The sequence below is a fragment of the Peromyscus californicus genome, unplaced genomic scaffold (assembly GCF_007827085.1).
Source record: "Peromyscus californicus insignis strain IS unplaced genomic scaffold, ASM782708v3 Scaffold_6__1_contigs__length_162567912, whole genome shotgun sequence".
Lineage (NCBI taxonomy): Eukaryota > Metazoa > Chordata > Mammalia > Rodentia > Cricetidae > Peromyscus > Peromyscus californicus.
Genome location: NW_026294584.1, coordinates 139,311,760 through 139,334,425, shown reverse-complemented (window position 1 = coordinate 139,334,425; position 22,666 = coordinate 139,311,760). Strand labels below are relative to the sequence as shown.

Below are 22,666 nucleotides of genomic sequence, written 5' to 3'. Positions count from 1 at the left end.
GTCACAGCTGAACAGGACTCTCCGTTGCTTCCCTCCCTTGGTGGCTTGCACAGCCCTTTCTGGTACTATAAAAGTTAGACCAGAGAAAGGAGGCTTTCGGGTTAGATCCAGCTCAGGTAATCTGAGTCCTGTGTCATAAGTGTGTTGTGTCTCCAGCAGTAGGGGCTTGCCTTCAACCTCTGAGAGGCAACCAAGGGCAACTATATTGTCTTGGGAGTCACTTGGACTACCCTGACCACCATTCAAAGGATATTTCTTGTGCCTGATACTAGGGGTTCTTGTTTGTCTATGATTTTTGTGAGGAGCATTGTTAACCCAAGTGAAATAACTTCTCTCTCTCTCTCTCCCCTCTCTCTCTCTCTCTCTCTCTCTCTCTCTCTCTCTCTCTCTCTCTCCATATATATATATATATACACACAAAGATAGATAGATAGATAGATAGATAGATAGATAGATAGATAGATAGATAGATAGAGATAGATAGATAGATAGATATTGGTGTCATTCATCCCTCTTCCCTCCTCCTCCTCCTGTATTGACCTCCCATTACCAGTTGAAGCACCCTTCCATTTTTCCACTTACCACTTAATATCTCTTGGATCCTGCTAGTCCCCTCTCAAGCCCCACCCCCATTCCATGGACTCTCTGTAACTCCCTGGTTTCTGAGGTTACTTCACGTATACTCATACCTGATGATTTGGAGCTAGGAACCACAGATGGGACCATGTAGGGTTTGTCTTTCTGAGTCTGGGCTAACTCAATATAATCTTTTCTAGGTCTGTTCATTTACCTGCAGATTTCATGATTTCATTTTTCTTTGTAGCTGAATAGAATTCCATTTTGTACATGTGCCTCATTTTTATTACCCATTCATCTGTTGAAAAACACAGATTGTTTCCGTTTCCTAACTGTGAATAGGGTGGCTATGTGCTGAGCAAGTATCTATGGATTAGGGTGTCAAACCCTTTGGGCATATGCCAAGCTGTGCCACAGCTGAGTCATACATTTACTTTTAGTCAGTAAATTCCTTCATCAGTACATTTCCTTTTAGTGCTTTGAGGGTTCTGCACACTGCTTTCCAGAGTGCTCTGCTGCACCAATCTCCATTCCCACCAACACTGAATGAGGGTTTCCCTTTCCCCACAGCCTCACCAGGGTTTGTGGTCTGCTGTTGTGCTGCTCTTAGCCATTCTGCCTGAGATAAGAGGAAATCCCAAAGTTATTTTCCTCTTCATCACCCTGACTACTAAGGAAGATTGTCTTAGTCACTGTTCTGTTCCTGTGGGCAGACACCATGACCATGGCAACTCTTACAAAAGAAAGCATTTAACTGGGGCCTTGCTTACTGTTTCGGAGGATGAGCCAATGATCATCGCGGCAGAGAATGTGGGGCTGAGAACTTACCTCCTGATCCACAGGCAGCAGGCAGGCAGAGAGACCCTGGGCCTGGTGTGGGCTTTTGAAACCCCAAAGCCAACCCCCAGTGACACACCTCCACCAACAAGGCCACATGTCCTTCAACATGGCCACACCTCCTAATCCTTCCCAAAGGTTCCCACTAGCTGAGGATGGAGCATTCAAACATTTGAGCCTATGGGGGCCATTTTCATTCAACCACCACAATGAGGAATACTGTTTAAGATATTTCTCAGCCATTTTTATCTCTTCCATTGAGAACTAGATCCCTAGCCTATATTTTGATTGAATCATTTGTTTCCTTGACTGTTTGCTTTTGGTTTTAGTTCTTTGTATACTCAGGGAGTTTTTCCTCTATCAGATGTGTGGCTGGCAAATATTCCACCCCGTTCTGAGGTCCTCTTCATTTATTGTCTCCTTACCAGCTCTTCTTTGTATCACCTCAGCCACTATTCCAGTCAATGGCAGGAACACAGTGCTTCACACTGAGCATGAATTTTGTCGGTCTAAGAGGTCTGTTTATTTGTTTGTTTGTTTGTTTGTTTTTGAGGCAGGTGTGTACCCCAGACTGGCCTGAAACTTGCTACACACATCAGTCTGGCCTCCAATTTGCAGTGATCCTCCTGCCTCTACCTCCTGAGTGCTGCGACTCCAGGCATGCATCATCACTGCCGGCCTTGTTTTCTGTTTGCTTTGGTGCGGTTCAGCAGGGGCCTTATTGCTGGGTTTGCTTGGAGTTTGCTGGCTTGTTTTTTGTTTTGTTTTGGTGCCATTGATTAAACCCAAGGCCTTGTACACAGTCGGCCAAGCCGTCTATTGCTAAACTCAGTTCCTCATCCTGCTCTAAGTCAAAATGTAGTGACCACTGAGCTTCAGCGACATGCAAATTTCAAATCAGAAAGGTGTGTGTGTGTGTATGCACATATGTCTGTGTAACTTAGGCTTTAAACACATTCAACACACAACATAATTCTGAAAACTCCAGTATACTGGACGACCCCTTTGGACTCTGCTGTATGTGTTATTCCCAACACTGTGAAGGCTTCCATCTGCATCATCCCAGCTCCCTTTGGCCCAGTCAGCACCCACAGCCCTGTGGAACTGGCTATCTCAGTGACCTCACTGTGACTTCAGTGGCAAAGACGAGGCCCATCCGCTCCCTGCCTCTTGGCTTATAGCATTCAAGCCGTCTTTGGATTCTGCCAGCGAGAATCACCGCTCCACCTTGAGCCTGCTTTGCTGTCTGTCGCTGTGATCCCACCACGGCCAAGAGCAACTTGGGGAGGGAGGGTTTGTTTCATCTCCTTCTTCCAGATAGTAGCTCGTCACTGAGGGGGTCAGGGCAGAAGTGCAAGACAGGAACCGATTGCATTGGTTTTGTTTTTTGGGTTTTTTTTTAAATGTATTTAATTTTATTTTGTGTGTACTGGTGTTTTGTCTGTGGGACGGCACTGGATTCCCTAGAACTGGAGTTACAGACAGTTGTGAGCTGCCATGCTGGGTGATGAGAATTGAACCCCGGTCCTCTGGAAGAGCAGCCAGTGCTCTTAACCACTGAGCCATCCCTCCAGCCCCTCAAGACAGGAACGGAAGCAAGAGATCTGGGGCTGCTCATTAGCCTGCTTCCTCTGGCTTGCTCAGCTTCTTTTCTTTTCTTTTTTTTGTTTTGTTTTTTCTCCGCAGACCAGGCTGGCCTCGAACTCACAGAGATCCGCCTGCCTCTGCCTCCCAAGTGCTGGGATTAAAGGTGTGTGCAACCACCGCCCGGCTTCAGCTTCTTTTCTTATACAACACAGGCCCCACCTGCCTCGGAGTAGTACTGACCACAGTGGGCTGGGTCCTCCACACCAATTAGCAATTAAGAAAATGCCCCAGAGACATGCCCACAGGCCAATCTGATGGAGGCAGTTCCTCAGCTGAGGTTCCCTCTTACCAGATGACTCTAGTTTATGGCAAGCTGACAAAAACTGACCAGTCTACAACTCCAGTAGCATAAACTAAGGTAAATTTCTTTATAAAGTTGGTCTGTCCTGGGTATTACATTATAATAATAAAAAAATTGGCTAATAGTTTTTAAAACCTTAAAAAGTGGTGGTGGTGGGGTTTTGTGTTGTTTTTTGGGTTTTTTGTTTGTTTGTTTGTTTTTTGCTTTTTGTGTTTTGAGACAGGGTTTCTCTGTGAAACAGTCCTGGCTGTCCTGGAACTCACTCTGTAGACCAGGCTGGCCTCGAACTCACAGAGATCCACCTGCCTCTGCCTCCTGAGTGCTGGGATTAAAGGCGTGTGCTACCACCACGCAGCAAAAGAGGTATTTTTTAAAGACAATAACAAAAGTTGCTATATAAACTAACAACATGACCGACTACTCCATGGTATGGTTAAGGGGAAATTTTTATTGTAGATATGAGAGGCATCTGGAAGAGTCCTGAGCAGAGAGAGAAAGTAGGAGACTGAACATGGCCAGCAGACTAGACCTGGCCTTGAGAGAAGCAGGAAGGATCAGAGCAGAGAGAGAGAAAGAGACATAGAGAGAGGGAGAGCAAGAGTGGGAAGAGAGGGAGAGAAGGAAAGAAGGACACGGAGAGCGTAGCTGAAATAGCAGGGTTATAAGGTGAATGAGCAGCTTGGGAGAAGGGAAGCTGTGAGCTGGGGAAGTCGAGGATAGAAGCTGACGGACTTTGAACTATGTAACCGGTACTTGTGGTACTGAGGGAGGCTGGAGGCCAGCACACTCTTTGGTGTGCGAATAGGCACCACAGATAGTCATTTGTCCCTTCTGCTTTTGGGGATTTGGGGAAATGGAGTTTCCTTTGAAACTGACAGTTGCTTTGTTTGTGTGTGTGTGTGTGTGTGTGTGTGTGTGTGTGTGTGTGTGTGTCTGTGTGTGTGTGTGTGTGTGTGTGTGTGTGTGTGTGTCTGTCTGTCTGTCTGTCTGTCTGTCCGTCTGTTGGGGAGTGTCTTTTTGACACCAGGTCTTGTAATGTATCCCTGGTCAACCGGGAACTCTTATGTAACTCAGACTGGCTTTGAATTTTGGGCAGTCCTCCTGCCTCTGCCTCACTAAACGCTGGGATTACAGATGGGCACTACCAAGGCGAGCAATCATAGGAGATAACTCAACGAGACCCTGTTTGGTTTTGGTTATACACACACCTCTCTTGCACCTAGAAACCTCAAGCTTCCACTAGTACCAAAGTACACATGACTCCTATCTCTGAACAATAATATAGATGTCTCTGCTCCCAGTAAATATATTTATATCTTGGTTTTTCAAGACAGGGTTTCTCCATGTAGCTCTCCTGTCCTGGAACTTGCTCTGTAGACCAAGTTAGCCTTGAACTCAGAGATCCATCTGCCTCTGCCTCCAAGTGCTGGGGTCAAAGGCATTCATTACCACAGCTGGCTATAACAATCAAGTTTAGACAGTTTCTATTAAGTATATTTCTCATGTATCCATATATGAAAATTAGAAGGCCTGATCAGACTTGAATTGGTTTGGGGTACGTGTGCAGTGAGATCTTCTAGCCTCAGCCTCCTGAGTATTGGGAATATGAGTATATGCCACCATGGTATGACAATTATATTTTCTGCTTAAGGATAAAGTGTAAAAAAAGAAGCTGTTCAGGCCCACATTGCATGTCCTGGATTCACACAGATGGGTCAGCAAGAGTGATGATGACATTAATCTCCTTATCTCCTAAACCTCTGAAGAATGCTTGAGTGCAAGGCAAGGGCATGATGAAGGTGGTGGCACCTTGTCATCCTCAGGGGAGGTACCTATACTGGCAGAGCACTCTATAGTCTACCATGTTTGGTAGATATCCAAGGGAGGTTTGCCCTTTTATGGAAAGAAACAGAGGAGGTATGGATGGGGGGGCAGAGGTGGAGATGGAGGGGAGGGACTGAGAGGAGAGAAGGGAGAAGAAACTGTGGTCAGGATGTAAAAAATAATAATAATAAAGATATTCATGATTCTTAAAAGAGCAACCTGGTAGGTCAGGTAGTGGTGTCACAAACCTTTAATCCCAGCAATTGACAGGCAGAGACAGGTGGATCTCTGTGAGTTTGAGGCTAGCTTAGTCTATAGAGTGAGTTCCAGGACAGGCTCCAAAGCTACATAGAGAAACTCTATCTCAAAAAACAAAACAAAATAAAAAAAGCAACCTGGTCATGCTGATCCACTACTATGCACTCTCTAGCCCTCCCTAAGGCAACTTTCTAGTGATAAAGAAAGTACCAGGCCAGCATTTCTCACTTCTCACTCCCTGTCTGGCTCAGCCATTTGCATAACTTTTTCTGACTTCAAGAAGGAGGAAGTGAAGGGTTTCACACTTGCTTTGTTCTTTTTTTTTTTTTTTTGTAAGAAGTTTGTCAATAATTTTTCACTAATGCATCCAGTTCAAATCATGATCATCAACTGAGTTGTGTATGCATGGGGTAACATTCTAAAGGTTTCACAGCCCTAACTCATCTGGCTCTTGCTGTAACTGTACAAAGTCAACACTATTGCTTTGAAGACATGGAGGTACAGAGATGTCCTACTTTTCTTTCTATTGCTGTGATAAACACCATGGCCAAAGCAACTGGGAAGAGAAGGGTATATTTCACCTTACAGCTTACAGTCCATCATGAAGGGACAGGAACTGAAGCAGAGACCATGGAATAATGCTGGTTACTGGCTTGCTCAGCTACCTTTCTTATACACCCTTCCCAGAGTTGGGACCAACCACAGTGGGCTGGACCCTCCTGCATCAATCTTTAATCAAGAAAATTCCAGCTGGGCGTTGGTGGTGCACGCCTTTAATCCCAGCACTCCCGGAGGCAGAGCCTGGCGGATCTCTGTGAGTTCCAGGCCAGCCTGGGCTACAGAGTGAGTTCCAGGAAAGGTGCAAAGCTATACAGAGAAACCCTGTCTCAAAAAAACAAAAAAAAAAAAAAAAAAAGAAGAAGAAGAAAGAAAAGAAAAGAAAATTCCTCTAAAGTCTTGCCTATAGGCCAATCTGATAGTGGCATTTTCTCAACTGAAGTTCTGCCTTCCCAGATGACCTGAGTTTGTGTCAAGGTGACAAAAAAAAAAAAAAAAAAAAATTAACCAGCACAAGAGAGATTAGATTTCCTTTGAAATAGCAGATTCCCACCTCTAAACAGACTGCCTGGCATCACACATAAGATAAATCACCTCATACTTGACTTCTTCAAGGAAAGTGTTGAAGCCTAGGGCAGGAGTTCTTTGTCCCTCTCAGTGAGGTCTCTATCCATCTCCTTTTGTTATCAGCAGCTGCCACATCCTCACATTCAATCCCAGATGGAGTATATTAGCAAAAAACTGCATTGACCAAGCAGGAACACAATTTTTTCTCATCATTATCCCCTAAAGAATAGAGTAGAACCACCAGACACAGCACTTGGTGCTATTGGGAGGTGATGGAAACTTTCAGAGGTGGGTCTAGTCTTTGGGTCCCTGGAGGCACTCATGTTGTGTGAACAAAATTTCTCTTTTGTTTCCCTGCTGTGAAGTGAATGGTTTGATCCCCTATCACCATTGGTGTGCTAGGTCACCACAAGCCCCAGAGCAACAGGGGCAACCAGAGCATTAGAACCTAAAAAACTGTGAGCCACGATGAACCTTTCTTCTTTTTAAGCTCATTATCTTGGGTCATTGTTATGGTGACATAAGGCTGACTAACACACAAACCCTTACCAACTGTTCAAGGAAACCAGCCTCTGTGGAGCACAGCATATCTGGACTTTCTCTTGGATTCAATCTCTATGAAGGGCTAAGGGAGATGCATCAAGGCTCAGAGACTGTGGTTCACACCACGGGCCCCTACACAATTGTCTCCCATCTGAAAAAGGGGGTTGTAGATGTACTCAACCGTCTTATTAAATAAGAAACACAAAGCCGATTCAGAGAAGAAAGCCAAGAGGTCAGAGCTAAGAGCCTCACCCTTCCTGCTTCAGCGATCCTCTTCAGCCAAGAGAGCTCTCCGAAAGGGGCCTACTTCCTGTGTATATGTCTTTATATAGTCTAGCTGTTCTGCCTTCTCATTGGTTGTAAACCCAAACACATGACTGCCTCATCACTGCCTGTATGTACCGCCCTCCAGGTCCTTAAAGGCATGCGCCACTGCCGACACGCACTTGCTATGACTCTAATAGCTCTGACCCCCAGGCAACTTTATTTATTAACATACAATTAAAATCACATTTCAGTACAAGTAAAATACCACCACAGGGGGTCAGATTTTTATGCTGTCAAACCAGCCTGTCATTGTAAGCAGGTGCCCCATGGATGGACCAGAGTGGGTTGGCACTTCTTCAGCTGAAAATAAATCAGTAGAATCAACTGAAACTACCAACAGGCATCCACAAAACTTCTCATAATGGGAAGCATTAACCTCTGTGCCAGTCTGATGCATGCTGTGTCATTCTGCTGATTTGGGTCAGCTTCATTCTGCTTTGTCTGGGTAGTGGTTTGAATAAAAATGTCCCCCATAGGTTCATATATTTAAATATTTAGCCATCAGGGAATGGCACTATTTGAAAAATTAGAAGGATTAGGAGGTGTGGCCTTATTGGAGAAAGCATGTCAGTGGGGGTGGGATTTTTGAGGTTTCAAAAGCCCGTGCCAAGCCCAGAATCTATCTCTGCCTGAGAATCAGAATGTAGCTCTTGGCTACTGCTCCAGCATCTGCCTGCATGCCACCATGCTCTCTGCCATGATGATAATGGACTAAACTTCTGAAATTGTAAGCAAAGCCCAGTTAAGTGCTTTCTTTTGTAGCGGGTCTTTCTTTGAAACTCTAGCTCACAAATAATGGCACATAGATTTTTTTTTATTAATTATGAAAACTTGGACTTAGCTTAGGTTTGTTCCAAACTAGCTCTTATAACTTAAATTAACCTGTTTATATTAATCTATATCTGCCACTTGGCTTGTTACTTCTCCTCTATACTGTACATCCAACTTCCTCTGTTTCTCACTGGCAAATCCCCACCTCTCAGATTCTTCCCCTGAGTTTCTCTCTCTCCCTGGAAGTCCCACCTATCCTCTCCTGCCTAGCTATTGGCCATTCAGCTCTTTATTAAACCAACGAGAAAGCGCCTTAGGCAGATGAGGTAAAACAGACATATCTTCACAATGTACAAAAAGATTATCCCACAACATTTCCCTCTTTTTGTCTAAATAAAAAGGAAAGGTTTTAACTCTAATACAGTAAAATTATGTATAATAAGAATGATTATCATGTAAGAATTACATTCACAATGTCTAGTCCATTTGTATTTGGCAATTTTGGAGAAAGTACTCTATTATCTATACTATCTTGGTGAGTCCAAATTTTATACCTAAATCACTTTCTATCATAACTTGTATTACCAACCTAAAAATATCTTTTTAGATTTTAAAACATTTTCTTAGATAAACAACTTAGGTTTTTAAGTCTCTCAACCTTATAAACTTTACATCTCTTTTGTAAGTTTCTTTTCTGAATTTGGTAACAAGGAAAACTGTAAAACTATAACTATCTAGTCTTCAACCACATCAGAAACCTGAGAAGGGTAAAGTATTACCTAAGTAAATAGAAAGTGCAGAGCAAGCAACGTCTAAAACTATAGAAATGACAGAGATGGCTAACTGCCTGGAGAGTCACCCAAGGTTCCTCTGCAACATTGGAGCATCCATCTGTGGCTTACAGGTCCAGAATATCTGACAGACTTTTCTGTGAAGCAGGAACATTGACGGACTGGCCTACGTTGTCTTGGCAAAGTTTGGCAGTTGCATTCCTGTGTGTCCTGCTTGTCCAATTTGGACAGCATACCAGCAGCAGTTGAGGCAAGGGCAGTTTCTTGCCGAGTGGCTAGCTTTGCCACATTGAAAGCAAACTTCACGTAGAGGTTCTTCAATGTCCATCATCTTTTCTGAAGTAGATTAGTGATGCCAGGAGCAGACATATCTCACTGTCATAAAAAGTCTAATGTTATTAAAACATCTTAAATGCCATATTCTATAGACCTCTGAAGTGTTTGAAGACCACCTATCTATCTAAAATACATGAGGCTAAATAAATTTTATTTATGTCTACATCTAAACCCTTACTAGAAGTTTGATTTTTATCCTAATTATCCTAAACAGTTTGTAAGAGTAGCTTTTAAGAGCTGGGTGGTAGCCGGGCGGTGGTGGCGCACGCCTTTAATCCCAGCACTCGGGAGGCAGAGCCAGGCGGATCTCTGTGAGTTCGAGGCCAGCCTGGTCTCCAAACCAGCGAGTTCCAGGAAAGGCGCAAAGCTACACAGAGAAACCCTGTCTCGAAAAAACCAAAAAAAAAAAAGAGCTGGGTGGTGGTGGTGCATACCTTTAATTTCAGCACTCAGGAGGCAGAGGCAGGCGGATCTCTGTGAGTTCCAGGCCAGCCTGTGCTACAGAGTGAGTTCCAGGAAAAGCACGAAGCTACACAGAGAAACCCTGTCTCAAAAAAAAAAAAAAAAGCAGCTTTAAAGGACTAGAACTTTACATTACAATTTTGAATGAGTTGCATAGGTTCAATACCTACTGTATGTTATAACAAAAATAACCTTAAATTTGTATCATTATACAAAAATCCATAGCAATGTAAAATATTTGAGACTAGTAGTTGCTTTTTAGTTTAAAAGTAGATTCAATAATTTACCCTTTTATCCTATCATTTCTATACCCTCCTTTTTTTATATATAAGAGAGAAAGAAGGATAGAGGAAAAGAAAAGAAAGTAAGCAAAAAAGAAAGAAAGAAATCCCTTAATCAACCTCCTTTGCTTGGTTTCCTCCCTGAGCATGACCAATAATAACTTGCAACCAACCCCTTAAACAGTGACAAACATCCATAACCCACCAAATGACCAAAAACTACCCACTCTACTCTCCTCTCAGGAATGTAAGCATTGTGCTCTTAAAATTATTTCCTGCTGACTGGGGATGATGACATCTTTAGGGGGCCCTGGGATAATGGTCAAGTCCTAGGAAAGCTAGCTCTGTCAGTCTGTATGTGATGGGAAAGTGCAGGGATTAGCTGAAGTGCTGACTGGAGTAGTCTGTGAGGCTGGACCATCTTAGCTAGCTGCTTTGAAGTTGTTCTGAATGCAGATTTTGAAGAAACTGCAACAGAGGTATTCTGAGAGGCTGGACCACCTGGGCTACTTGTCTTCATTGGCATCTGGTCCTTTTTTTTTTTTTAAATACACAAACTTTTAAAGGCAACATACATGTCTGCATTAACACAAGTATGAAATGTGCAGAGGAGTCTCTGTTCTGTGTTTGAGCAGGTAAAATACATCTGTCAACTTTATAAGTCCATTTAGACTGTATAACCAAACTGTAATATAAATCTCCATCTATGCCATGTGAAAGGATGGCATGTAATAATAAGTCATGAGGACTCTGTAGCCACCAAGATTTTGTCTCCTCCAGTCTCAGAACTATTCCCATAGTAGAGGCATCAGTATATACAATGCCTATCTTGTAGTTTTTCTTGGTTTCATTCTTCATGTCTGCAGTCAAGATTTTTCAGGCAGTCTCCCCCCCAAGTCAAATCTGATCTTTATTAATTTTGAAGAAATCCATAGCTTTTTGTTTTCTGTGGAAAAAAACCCCTTCCCCAACACAACACATTTCCTGACTTCCATTCTAAAGTTAAGACATCCTTAAAATATATTGGTTGGTTTAACTCAGTAGTTTGTGTTTTTTTTTCTACTACCACCATCTCTCTGCAGCTGTTGCTTCTTTTTGTTGTTGTTCATTCACATTTAAAAATTTTAAAGTTAATAAAGCACTATATGGATTCCAAACATCCTGCATTACAATATTTCCCATCTTTACGTGGCTTATTCTTTTTATATTACTTTACTCTCTCTTTAAAGACTTCACTTAATTATTTTCAAGCTTTTTTTTTTTTTTTTTTTTTTTTGGTTTTTCGAGACAGGGTTTCTCTGTGTAGCTTTGCGCCTTTCCTGGAACTCGCTTTGGAGACCAGGCTGGCCTCGAACTCACAGAGATCCGCCTGGCTCTGCCTCCCGAGTGCTGGGATTAAAGGCGTGCGCCACCACTGCCCGGCGCTTTTTTTTTTCTATGACTGTCTATATCCATTTTCTTCTCTTTCTTCAGCACCTAAGCACATTTTCAAACATACTGTACCTGTTCAGAGGTTTTGTTTTTCCTAGTCTGGACCTGACTTTCTGAGTGCCGGCAGCATGAGCCAAGCCTTAAAGGGCCAGGCCACCTCTGTGCATCTGCAGGCTCCTTTTGCACCTCTGCTTAGCACATGGTGCTGGCAGTTGGCTCTGCCTCCCTCAGGTGGGTCCAGAAAGCTACCCCACTGGTTCTGGGCAGCAGCAGCTATTAGCTTTTTTCTGAGAGCCTAGCCGCATGCCTGCAGGCACTGGCAGAGAGCCACACCTACCCGCTCCAGCTCTGGGAAGTTGTTGGGTCTGCACTGAGGCAGGCTTTTCTACCGAGTAGCATGCCAGCTTCTCACAGACCCCACTCAAGTGCTCAACTGCACAGCAGGGCCTCTTAAAGGAGTCTGTCTCTCACTTAGCTACTGGCCGTTCAGCTCTTTATTAAACCAATCAGAAAGTGCTTTAGGCAGCGGAGGTAAAACAGACACATCTTCACAGTGTATAAAAAGACTATCCCACAGACTCTTTTGTAAGACTCACCCTGGTCGTGGTGTCGCTTCACCACAATAGAACAATGACTAAGACGTCTGGGAAGGGCTCAGGAGGACAGAGCTCACGGCACAAAGTCCCTCACCCGGGATCAGGTGCTCCTGACTTGTTCCTCGTGCTGGTGGGAGGATTTTTGAGGGAGAAGGAAAAAGCACAAAGCCAGTGGTTTTTGTTTTGATTTGGCTTGGGTTTGGGTTTGGGTTTGGTTTGGTTTGGTTTGGTTTATTTGAGAAGGAGGAGTCTCACTGTGTAACCCAAGCTTTCCTCAAATTCATGATCTTCCTGCCTCAGTCTCCCAAGTGCTGGGATAATAATTGTAAGTGTAGATCACCATTGCATCTAGCTGCACAAAAGCTTCCCAGCCTTCAAGTTGAAACCAGTACATTTCCACTCTCATGACACATTATTGGTGGTATGTGGTGATATATTGTGCACCCTAATAAACTTGCCTGAGGATCAGAGGACAGAGCCAGCCACTAGATTAGACACAGAGGCCAGGCAGTGGTGGCACACACCTTTGATCCAAGCACTTGAGATCTCATACCTTTGCTTGGGAAGCACACATGCCTTTAATCCCAGAAGGAATATGGCAGACCAGAGAAAGGTATATAAGACGCGAGGAAACAGGAACTCACTCTCTTTAGGCTGAGGATTTCACAGAGGTAAGAACTAGTGGTTGGCTGCTCTGCTTCTTTGATCTTTCAGCTTTCACCCTGATATCTGGCTCTGGGTTTTTTTTATTAAAAGACCATCTAACATTCGAACAACAGTGTTATTATTCCTAGCCACTTCTGGAGTCAGATGACCACGCATGTGCTGTCAGCAGTCAGGCAAAATGCTTAGTCACTCCAGGGCCTTATGTCCTACATAATCTGTGTGCAGTGACCACGTCATCTATGCGCATGCATGGCGTAACTACATAAGCCCATATATGCATGCACAGGGTGACCTGTATAAGCAGGCTTGACCCACTCCCTGCTCTCTCTCCCTCTCACCAGAGGTAGTGCACACCCCTCTCCCCCCCCCACACTCCTGCACCTTTCTTTCCTGTAGGCCTACCCACCTCTGCCCTTCCTCTTCCCTAATAAAAACTCTTATAGTGGGTTCCATTGTACCTCATGCTTTCCTGTGCCCGGTAAATAATGTCACCAAATAAATAACAACTGGGACAAGCAAATCACAAGTTCAAACCAGAGTTAGTATGGGAGGAAGCTACCAGGTAGCCCAGAGTCATGAGAGATCAGGGACCGTCTACTGCAGAGACGGAACCAGAATGCACATCCACAAGAGCTTGCTCTTTCCTTTTGACTTCTCTCTCTTCTCTCTTGCTCTTGACTGATTTGATTTTTGAAACGTGATCTTTCCATATAGCCCTGCCTGGCTTGGATCTTACTGTACAGCCCAGCATGACCTACAATTCTCCATCCTTCTGCCTTAGCCTCTCAAGTAGCTGAGGTTTATAAGGACACAACATGGCACCCATCTTATAAATCTGAGTAAATACCAATATTCCTTATGAAGGACTTGCAATTTACATTTCTGTTTCTCTGAATGATGAGATGACCCTTAGGGCTGAAGCAAAGCCATCTAGCTTTTGTTAGCTGCTTTTTGTGTTGTTTTTTGCAGACAGACTCTCACAATGTATCCCTAGCTGGCTTTGAACTTGAGATCCTGTTGCCTCAACCTGGAGAGTGCTGAGTTTATACAGGTATGGGGCTGCCATGCCCTGCTAGGCAATTAGCTAGCTTGGTCAGAGGTGAGCTTATGCATACCATCTGTTCATTTCCCACACAATAGCAGTCAAGAGGAATGAGATGAATTTGAATTCAAATTCTATCTTTTGCTCCTGCTAACTTTGTCATCAAGAAAATGTTTGGTGACCTTTCTGAGCCCATTTCCTCATGTTATGGGACAATAATACCTATGTGGGGTTTGCCTTTGTTTCTTGTTTGTTTGTTTGTTTGTTTGTTTTAGACAGGGTATCATGCAGCCGTGCTGGCCTTGAACTCACTATATAGCCTGGGATGATCCTGAACTTCTGATCTTCTTGGTTCTACCTCTTGAGTGCTTGGGATGACAGGCATGTGCCACTATGCCTGCTTTTTGAGGTGCTGGGGATGGGACCCAGAGATTCACACATATCAAGCAAATGTTCTATCAACTGGGCTATGTCCACAGTCCCTCCTAAGGTTTTAGTGAGGACTATATGAAATAAAACATGTGCCTTGTGTACCATAATCACTTTATTTTAAAATTAGCCATTATTATTATAAAGATCCTAAAATTTAGCTGTTATAATCTTCATCTTAGATATAAAGATAGACAAGTCAGCCCATGTGTCTATGAGGCTGGGTGGTGGTGGTGGTGGTGCACACCTTTAATCCCAGTACTCAGGAGACAGAGCCTAGTGGATCTGCTGGCGGATTTCTGTGAGTTCAAGGCCAGCCTGGTCTACACAGTGAGTTCTAGGATGGCCAGGGCTACGTAAAAAAGACCCTGTATATTTTTTTTAATTAAAAAACAACAAAAAAATAAAGTGTCTATGAAGGGCTTCCTAAACTCCTGAACTGGGAATGGAGTTCAGTGATAAGTTATTTTACATGCACAAAGCCCTGGGTTTAACTCCCAGCACCACAAAAAAAGAGAAAAGGGAAAAGAGACCCTCGTACCAAGTGGAGCCGCTGACACCCTGACACAGGCCAGCAGCCACCCTAAGCCTCTGGGGCTGTATGCACAGCCCGCGTGCACTCTTCTGTTTTATGTCGTACTGTTTTCTTTCGCGACAGGCTCTCTAACCCAGGCATACCTCGAATGCACTATGGAGCCGAGTGTGACCTTGAACTGCTAATCTTCATACTTCCACCCCTCAAGTGCTCGGGAATTATGGGCACTCACCACCACATCTGTGGCAGTGGCTTCTCCTTCTTCCTCCTCCTCTTCTTCCTCCTCTTCCTCAAGATGAGGGCTTGTTATGCTGCCCAGACAACAGGCTGGTCTTTGAAAGGACCGAGCAGCCGCCATAACAGGCTGCTCAGTCTTCTCTCAGAGATCAGGCCTCAATTTCAGTTTCCTGAGACTGAGCAAGCAATTTCTGAGAGGGCCATGAACAATTAATCACTGATGCCCCTGCCAGCAGGAACAGGGGGATAGGTTGCACCAAGCCTGGGCCACTGAGCCAGCCCCCACAGTCAATATGTGCTAAGCCAGCTAGCCTCCACAGCAGCTCAAGGACAAACCCTGGGACTTGTCCAAGCCTGCCCCCAAATGAGTAACTGTAACCCCCAACTAACCCTAGCCAATTAAAAGTCACTAACGTGATTGCTACTTGCATAAACAAATCCTGAGTCTGTTCCTATGTAGTCTGCAGACTCCAAGACCCCCCTTCCTTTACTCCCTATAAATACTCTGCCCCCTTGCTACTAAAGGTCTCTCCTGCTCTGCTGCTGCATCAGACAGACGGAGAGGCCGGGGTTAACTCGCAATAGTAAAAAGACTCTGCTTTTGCATTGGATTTGGTCTCTTGATGGTCTTTGGGGGACTCTGGGTACAACAGTCTTGAATTCCTGGACTCAATCAACCCTGTCTCCTTAGTGGGCATGCCACCACACCTGGCCTTTTGCACTCTAGAAACAGCAAAGCAGTGAATACATGAACAGCAAGGATTGTAAGAGAGGGCCATTTAGGCCGCTGAAGAGGATTAACACAGCCTTGGAGAGGAGGCCAGGTCAGCTTAGCATGATGAGAGGAAGCCGGGTCCCACACATTCACTGCGTTCCCCTGTTAGGAGCCTGGGGGCAGACCCCTCGCCCACACTAACACCTTGTCAGGTGTAAGGACTGAACCATTGTGTTTCCCATTCTAGCTTCCTGACTTTAGCCGGGTCAGTTCAGGTCTGAAGTTCAGTCTGGCATCTGCTGAATGGGACACGACCAGCAGCTCCGGCCTCACGAGGGAGGGTGAGGAGAGAATGAAATGCTCATTTCTGAGTCGTCAACGACAGTTCCTGACACACAGGGTGGTGCCTGGGGCCTCACTGCCAACCCACATGTATTCCACTGAGGACTAGGTCTCTGAAGGAAGGTGCAAGAACCTTCTAGAGAATCAGAGCTCATGAAAATGACCTGTGTCTTGCCTTACTCATAGGAAAGCCTCTAATGAGAAGGGACTCCCCAGATCATGAGGACATTAAGCTTAAGCCGGACAAATGTGGGGCAGAGATGAGAAAGAACTTCCTGAAATTCAGGGTTGTCCAATTAAATTGGAACTAATGATTTAGAGCTGTTGTGCACCTGGGCTGAACAAGGAGTGGCATATAATGAGAAGGGTTGGGACAGGCAGCTTCCCTGACAAGTGGGCCCTGAGACACACACACCAGGAGCCAGGTCTGCGACCTCTGACTAAGTGACAAGAGCTAGGGCTGACAGAAATTGGCCATGCTTGGGGGAAAGCTACCCGAGCTATGGAAACTTTTGCAAGGACTAACCTAGAGTCTTAAAGTGCCCACTCCCATGGGCTCTGGGGACACCCTAAGGCTACAGAAACCCAGGAGACCCAGAGTCAGCACAGAGTGGAACACTTGGGGGAAGGGGTCTGAAGGAGGTGATCTATGCGTGTATCAGATCTCACGCATGTATCTCCCAGGACAGGCTGGGAGAAGCCTCGAAGGTGGTTAGGCCAAGTCAGGGACCCTCTTTAAGGATGTTAGCCAGCCCTCAGAATACAAAGCCTTGTGGGCTTCCTCCAAAAGAACAGGCTTAAGGCTAACCAGAGCAAATCAATTGTCATTTCCAGGAGACACCACTAGGGGCAGCCTAGTGGTCCCCTGGTGTGATGGGGCACAGAAAGCACAGAGCAGCAACCTCAGAGAATCCACTGTTGATGCTCTTTGGGTTTGTTGCTGTTGTTTGTGTTTGTTTTCCCATGTCGGAAGCTTCCTCGCTGGAAGCAGAGAGAGAGAGAGAGGTAGGGAGCATCCCACAGGTTTTGTACAGACACCTGAGCCTTACTGCTGAGAACTTACTGGGACCCTGAGACACAAAGGCCCTACTAGTCTAGGTGAAAGTTTTGAAGCCTTCTGGGGGGGGGGGGGGGGGGCTACAGGTCAAAAGCAGAGGAAGGGCCAGTCAGAGAACAGGCCTGCACATCAGACACCCAACTCCACGGTCAGTCCTGGGGAAACCCCACAGCCACCCTGCCTCTGAGGCCCCCTGTTCCTCCTCTTCTTACTTCCTCTATTACCTTGTGCCCTCAAGCGGAGGCCTCACATTCCCACAGTGCCCCGGACTTCCTTCAGTACTAGACCTGACAAACATCTTCTCACACAGCAAAAAGCCTTAACCCCTTTCCTGCTGAGCCACCCCCATCCACAGAACCCTGCTCAGTCCACAGCCGTAGGGACAGCACCAAACCAGGCGTGACATTGTGAAATCATCCAAACACCAGCTATCTAACAACAGGCAGGGACAGAGAGGTGACCGGGCAGGCAAGTGTCCCCCAGATGGAATGTTCTGGGTCTTGCAGCAAGTCAGTTCAGTCCATTCACCAATTGCTGATGCCAGGCTAGCTCTGAGCTTCGGGCAAGGGGGCTGTCCCTGCTTCAGGAGCATTTTGTGAAGGGAGACACATTTACAGCTAGCTATGGTATTAGAATAAGAAAAGAGCAGCGCTTTTGGAGAAACACTGTGACCAGGAGGAGCAGTGTCGGGGAGTGGGGGGGTGGGGTGGGAGAAGTGGGTGCTAGACCTGGGAGGGATTTGAAGGATGTGAGTGTGGGTGGGGGACAATTTTAGTAACACTCAGGAGACGACTTGAGCAAAAGCGTCAGGAAAGCTGAGGCAGATTCAGGGAAGTTGACACACGGGGAGAAGCAGGAGAAAAATGGAAACTGTAGCTGGGATCCAACAAGGAGGCCCTTGAACGCCAGAAAAAAGGGAGCTTGCTCCCTCAGTCAGCACCACCCAGAGATGGTGGGCTTGGAAGGTCGGATGTCCTCAGGGAGCGATCAAAGCTGACTCTCTGGAGTCTTTGGAAAGCCTTTCCTTTCCGTATTCTTGTTTGTTTGTTTGTTTGGACACAAGCCTCTGGTAGCCCAGGGTAATATTGAACCTCTGATACCCCTGCCTCTGTTTTCTCAGTGCCAGAATAAGAGGCATATGCCGCCATGCCCAGCTTGTACTGGTGCCAGGGATCAAACGCAGAGCCTCGCGCATGCCAGGCAAGCATTCTACCAACCGAGCCACACCCCTGGCCCTGTTGGCTTATTTCCTTTCTTCTTTCTGTTTTTGTTTTGTTTTGTTTTTAGAGACAGGGTTTCTCTTTATAACCTTGGCTGTCCTGGAACTCTCTCTGTAGGCCAGGCTGGCCTTGAACTCACTGAGATCCACCTGCCTCTGCCTCCCAAGTACTGGGATTAAAGGTGTGCACCAATACCAGCTGGCCCTTTTTTCTTTTCTTTTTTACATTTATGTGTGTCGGAGTCTTTCCTTCCATTAAGTGGGTCCTGGGGATCAAACTCAGGCCGTAAGACTTGTCAACAACCACCGTTGTTCCCCAAGCCATCTCATTAACCCTGTTTGCTTGTTTTTGTGACAGGGTCTCACTGTGCTGCACAAGCTGCCTGTGAATGCTTGGGCTCACACAGTGCTCCCGCTTCAGCCTCCTAGGAAGCTGGGACAAGTGTGCTCCACCACACTCCGCTCCAGGCTGCTTTCTAAGCATGCCCTTCTGCACCACTGGGCCTTTGTTCATTCTTGGTTTCAGAAGTGTCTCCCTGTGGCCACACCAGCAGCACACTTTGTACCCAGCACTGTGGTGTCATCACAGAGATCAATTCCTCCAGGAAGCCTTCCTTGTCTCCCCTGGGTAGGAACTGGTCCCTCTAATGTGTGTGCATAGTTCCTGGCTCATGACTTCTATGTCTTCCTTTATCAATGTTCTAGCTGCCTATCCGTCTGCCCTTGAGTCTGGCATTCTCTCATTTATCTCTAGCTTCATTACAGCTTGCCCCCGTGATCAGGAGGCCCCAATGCTGATATGAGGCAGCAGCAGCTGGACACAGTGGCCTGGCCACATCGTATGCGTTGTCTTCCATGATCTGCCACCACCTACTCAAGTCCCCAGTCTGTCCCCTACTCTTCAGAGAAGACATAAGCTCCCATTGACTGCCTCCTGTTGCTAGTAACTTCTAGCACATCATTAACTCAGATGGCCTGCCTCTCCCTAGAGGTGTGGACTGGGTAGGACTCAAGCTCATCTTCCCGGCCTTCCTGCCTCTTGAGTCTTTATGCCAACCCCCACAAGACCCACCACCAGGCCCAAAAGTTACCCTTAGGAAGGATCCATTCAGTTCTCCAAGCTTGGATCCCAGAAGGACACCTCATCAGCTGTGGGATCAAGCTGGGGGCCTGATGAAGAGCATCTGGCCCAGAGGAGAAAATGAGGCATGGTAAAGGAACGTGATTCATGCTATGGTACCAGGGACTTCTAAGGAAGCTGAAAGGGAAAAGAATTCAAGAGTTCCCCTCTGTTCAGACCAGTGGCCCCCAACCCCTCCCACTAGAGGCCCGGTCTTCAGTTGTGACCCCTCCCCGGGAGAGACCAGCCTCTGGCATCCCAGTCTTCAGTTCTCAGGTTGTGTTCCCTTCTCAGCCTGCCTCCAGAGTCTATTCTCGCAGCACAGAAGAGCTTGTTAAAGGGGGCAATTGTAGAAAGAACAGCCAAACGGAGCCGGAATAGAAGGAATGGAACAAGAGAGCCAGAGAGTCCACCTGCCCACACACCTGGGCCGGCCACACCTCTGTCTTTAGCTGTGTCTGGGAACCTCTCCTCCCAGGGAGGTTAGATACAGGCCCTGAGGCGCTGGTAGGTGGAGGTGGGACCTCAGCCTTGAGGGATGAGAAAGAGTTAACTCTCCCTGGATCTGTGGGAGGAACCACCAGCTCACCCCAGGGAGATGCAAGCCCAGGACTCTCTGGTACCTTCTAGATTCCGATGTCCCTATCCTCCTCCTCCCGTCTCCGTCTGGGAAACAGTGGGAGACGAAGCTGAGAGTCCTCAGCATCCACCGTCTCTGGGGTGTCATTTAATATGGCCGGTAATCATCACCAACTGGTTCATTAACTCTCTCCCTCCCTCATGAGTACTCTTGTCAGGCCTGGATATGTCTTCCTGTTCCCCCTCCTCTTCTTCCTGCCCCCCCCAAAAAACACACAGTGTGAATGCTAGGAACAGACGAACACTAGACGAACACATTCTCACCCAACCCCTTGCCCCCAACGCACACCGCTGACCCTTTAGTTCAGCTGGGTGGCAGGAGGCAGGATGGAGGCAACCATTGGTCCAGAGGGCAAATCTGTAACACTGAGACCTCACATCATAATCTGAAAAAGGACACTGGAGGGCAAATCTGTGGCTGAGAACAGGATCACAGATTCAAACAACCAATGGTAAAGATGCCCCTCCAGACCGAGAGGAGCCATGGGAGCCAGTGAGAATTAGAGCGAGTGCTTTTTGCTCTGAACTCGGAGATGACTTCTGAAAGGGTTCCATGGACTTCAGGATACTTTGCATGGTAAGAGGTTGTGTCAGACCCAGTCCAGTCGATTGACAGAAGGAAGATGTCAAAGTGGGCCTCAGACCTGCCCTTGCCCCCGACAGAGCCACGGGATACCTCTTATTTCAAATACCCAGTACTTCCCTCAGACTGGGTGGCATGACTTGGGAATGTGAAAAAGCCTTTCATGTTGGCCCAGCCAGTGCAGGACCACTTTCGAGAGACTGTTCGGTCTGTGTAGCCCTTTGGAAGGTCACACCGGCCCACAAGCAGTGCGGCAGGAGGAGGCCCCCACCTGGTATTCCCCTTCCCTCCAGGCTTAGGTAATGAGAGCAGTGTTGGGTCTGGGCTCAGCCTGGCCCCTGACCCCTCCCTGAATCAAAAGCAAAGTCCACAGAACCTTACACCCGTTGCCAGGGCAGGCCGGCAGGACCATTGGAGATAAGGGCTACACTTTGGACTTCATGACCAGAGGACAGCGACGGTGCTGAGGATCCCCAGGCCCTTCCTGATTCCAGGCTGGCTCTCCTCTCCGGTTAACGGTCTAGGACAGACAAGAGGGACGGGAGTGCAAAGGGAGGGGTACCCGCCACAAGTCACTTGGTCATTACCCTCACCATCTCCGCCTAGCGGCACCCAACCTCTCATTTACCCCTCATTACCCTGGCGCCTGGCAGGGGTCTGGCCGGGAAGGGAGGACGCGCTGGTGGCCCGCGGGTGGAACAGGTTCCAACCCCAAGCCCCGACCAGGTGGCGGATGGCTGGCTAGTTCGGGGGCGAAAGAAAAGGAGAGGGCGCACACCACGAAGTGAGAGCTCCTGGCCCGCGGGTGGTTGATGGCTGTGTCCGGGAGTCCGGCTCCCTGCCCTCCCCGCCTAGGTGACCACGACCGCGGCGCAGCACGGGCCGCAGGGAGGGGGAGGTGCCAGCCCGTGTCCCGCCCCTCTGCCTCCACCTTCGCCTCTCCTCCCGGCCCCGTGCAGCCCGGTCCCGCGGGCCGCCCAGTCCCAGTCCCAGGCTGGGATAGAGGGGCTGCCATCGCCGAAGAGGCTGACAACGACCCCGAGTCCCCCCGGCCCCAGCAGGCATCGAGGACAACGGAAGTCGGGACACCTGCGTGCACAGGTGAGCGCTGGGAGGGCGGGTGCCCGGCGGGCAGGGAACCGGGAACTTGGGATAGGGTCGCAGGGCTTAAGAAGGAGGAGGGGAGGAGGCAGGGAAAGAGGGAGGGAGAAAAGCTGGGGCTGAGAAAGGATGGGGAGGGATATTAAAGGAGTGGAGGGGTGGGGGGTTGACCTCAGGGACAGAACTGTTGGCCGGGGCCGGGAGACAGAATGAGCAACCTCCTCTTTGCCTAAGTCGGAGAAACTTGGGGGAGAGAGGAGCCAAAGGCACACTTGGTGGGAAACCTGTCCCTGTATAGTGTTCTTGAGCCCAACTCCCATTAAGGGCCTCTTCCCTCCAGGCCCTGCCTACTGGAAGGGATGGGTCTTCCATCCAGGTTTAGGAAGGAGAGGTGGAGTCCTGCATCTGACTTCCAGCTCCATGGTGGTGTCCTCAGAGGCTGGAAAAGGCTGAAGTTAGTGCGAGACCGGAGCGCTGCTTCTGCTAGGCTCGCGATCCTGACGGACAGCTCTCCCAACTTCTCCAGCTCCTGCGTGGCCGCGGGGGGCCAGGTAAGGAGTGTGCAGACTTTTCAGTAAAGGGACAGGGAAAACGTATTGTAGATTCTCTGACCTCAGATGGGTCTCAGTTGCAACTAACAGAAAAGTAGCCATGGACAGCAAGCCATCCAGTAAAGGTGGCCGGCTGTACTGTGGTTAAACTAGCTGTAACTCACGGAATGAGAGCTGTGTGTATTGTTCTCTTTCCCCCAAACATTCTTCTTTTTACTTTTTTTTACTATTTAAAAAAAAATGTAAAAGTTGTCAAGCATGATGAAATATGTCTGTGATCACAGCACTCTAGAAGCTGAGGCAGGGGAATCCAGAGTTGAAAGG

The 22,666-nt window shown here is 47.3% G+C and overlaps 1 protein-coding gene across 1 annotated transcript in view; it reads right to left on the bottom strand.

The window, feature by feature from the left end:
- The window catches only part of Tnfrsf1a (TNF receptor superfamily member 1A), an 87,368-nt gene that overhangs the window by 34,102 nt on the left and 30,600 nt on the right, over nt 1-22,666 (bottom strand). The window lies entirely within an intron of this gene.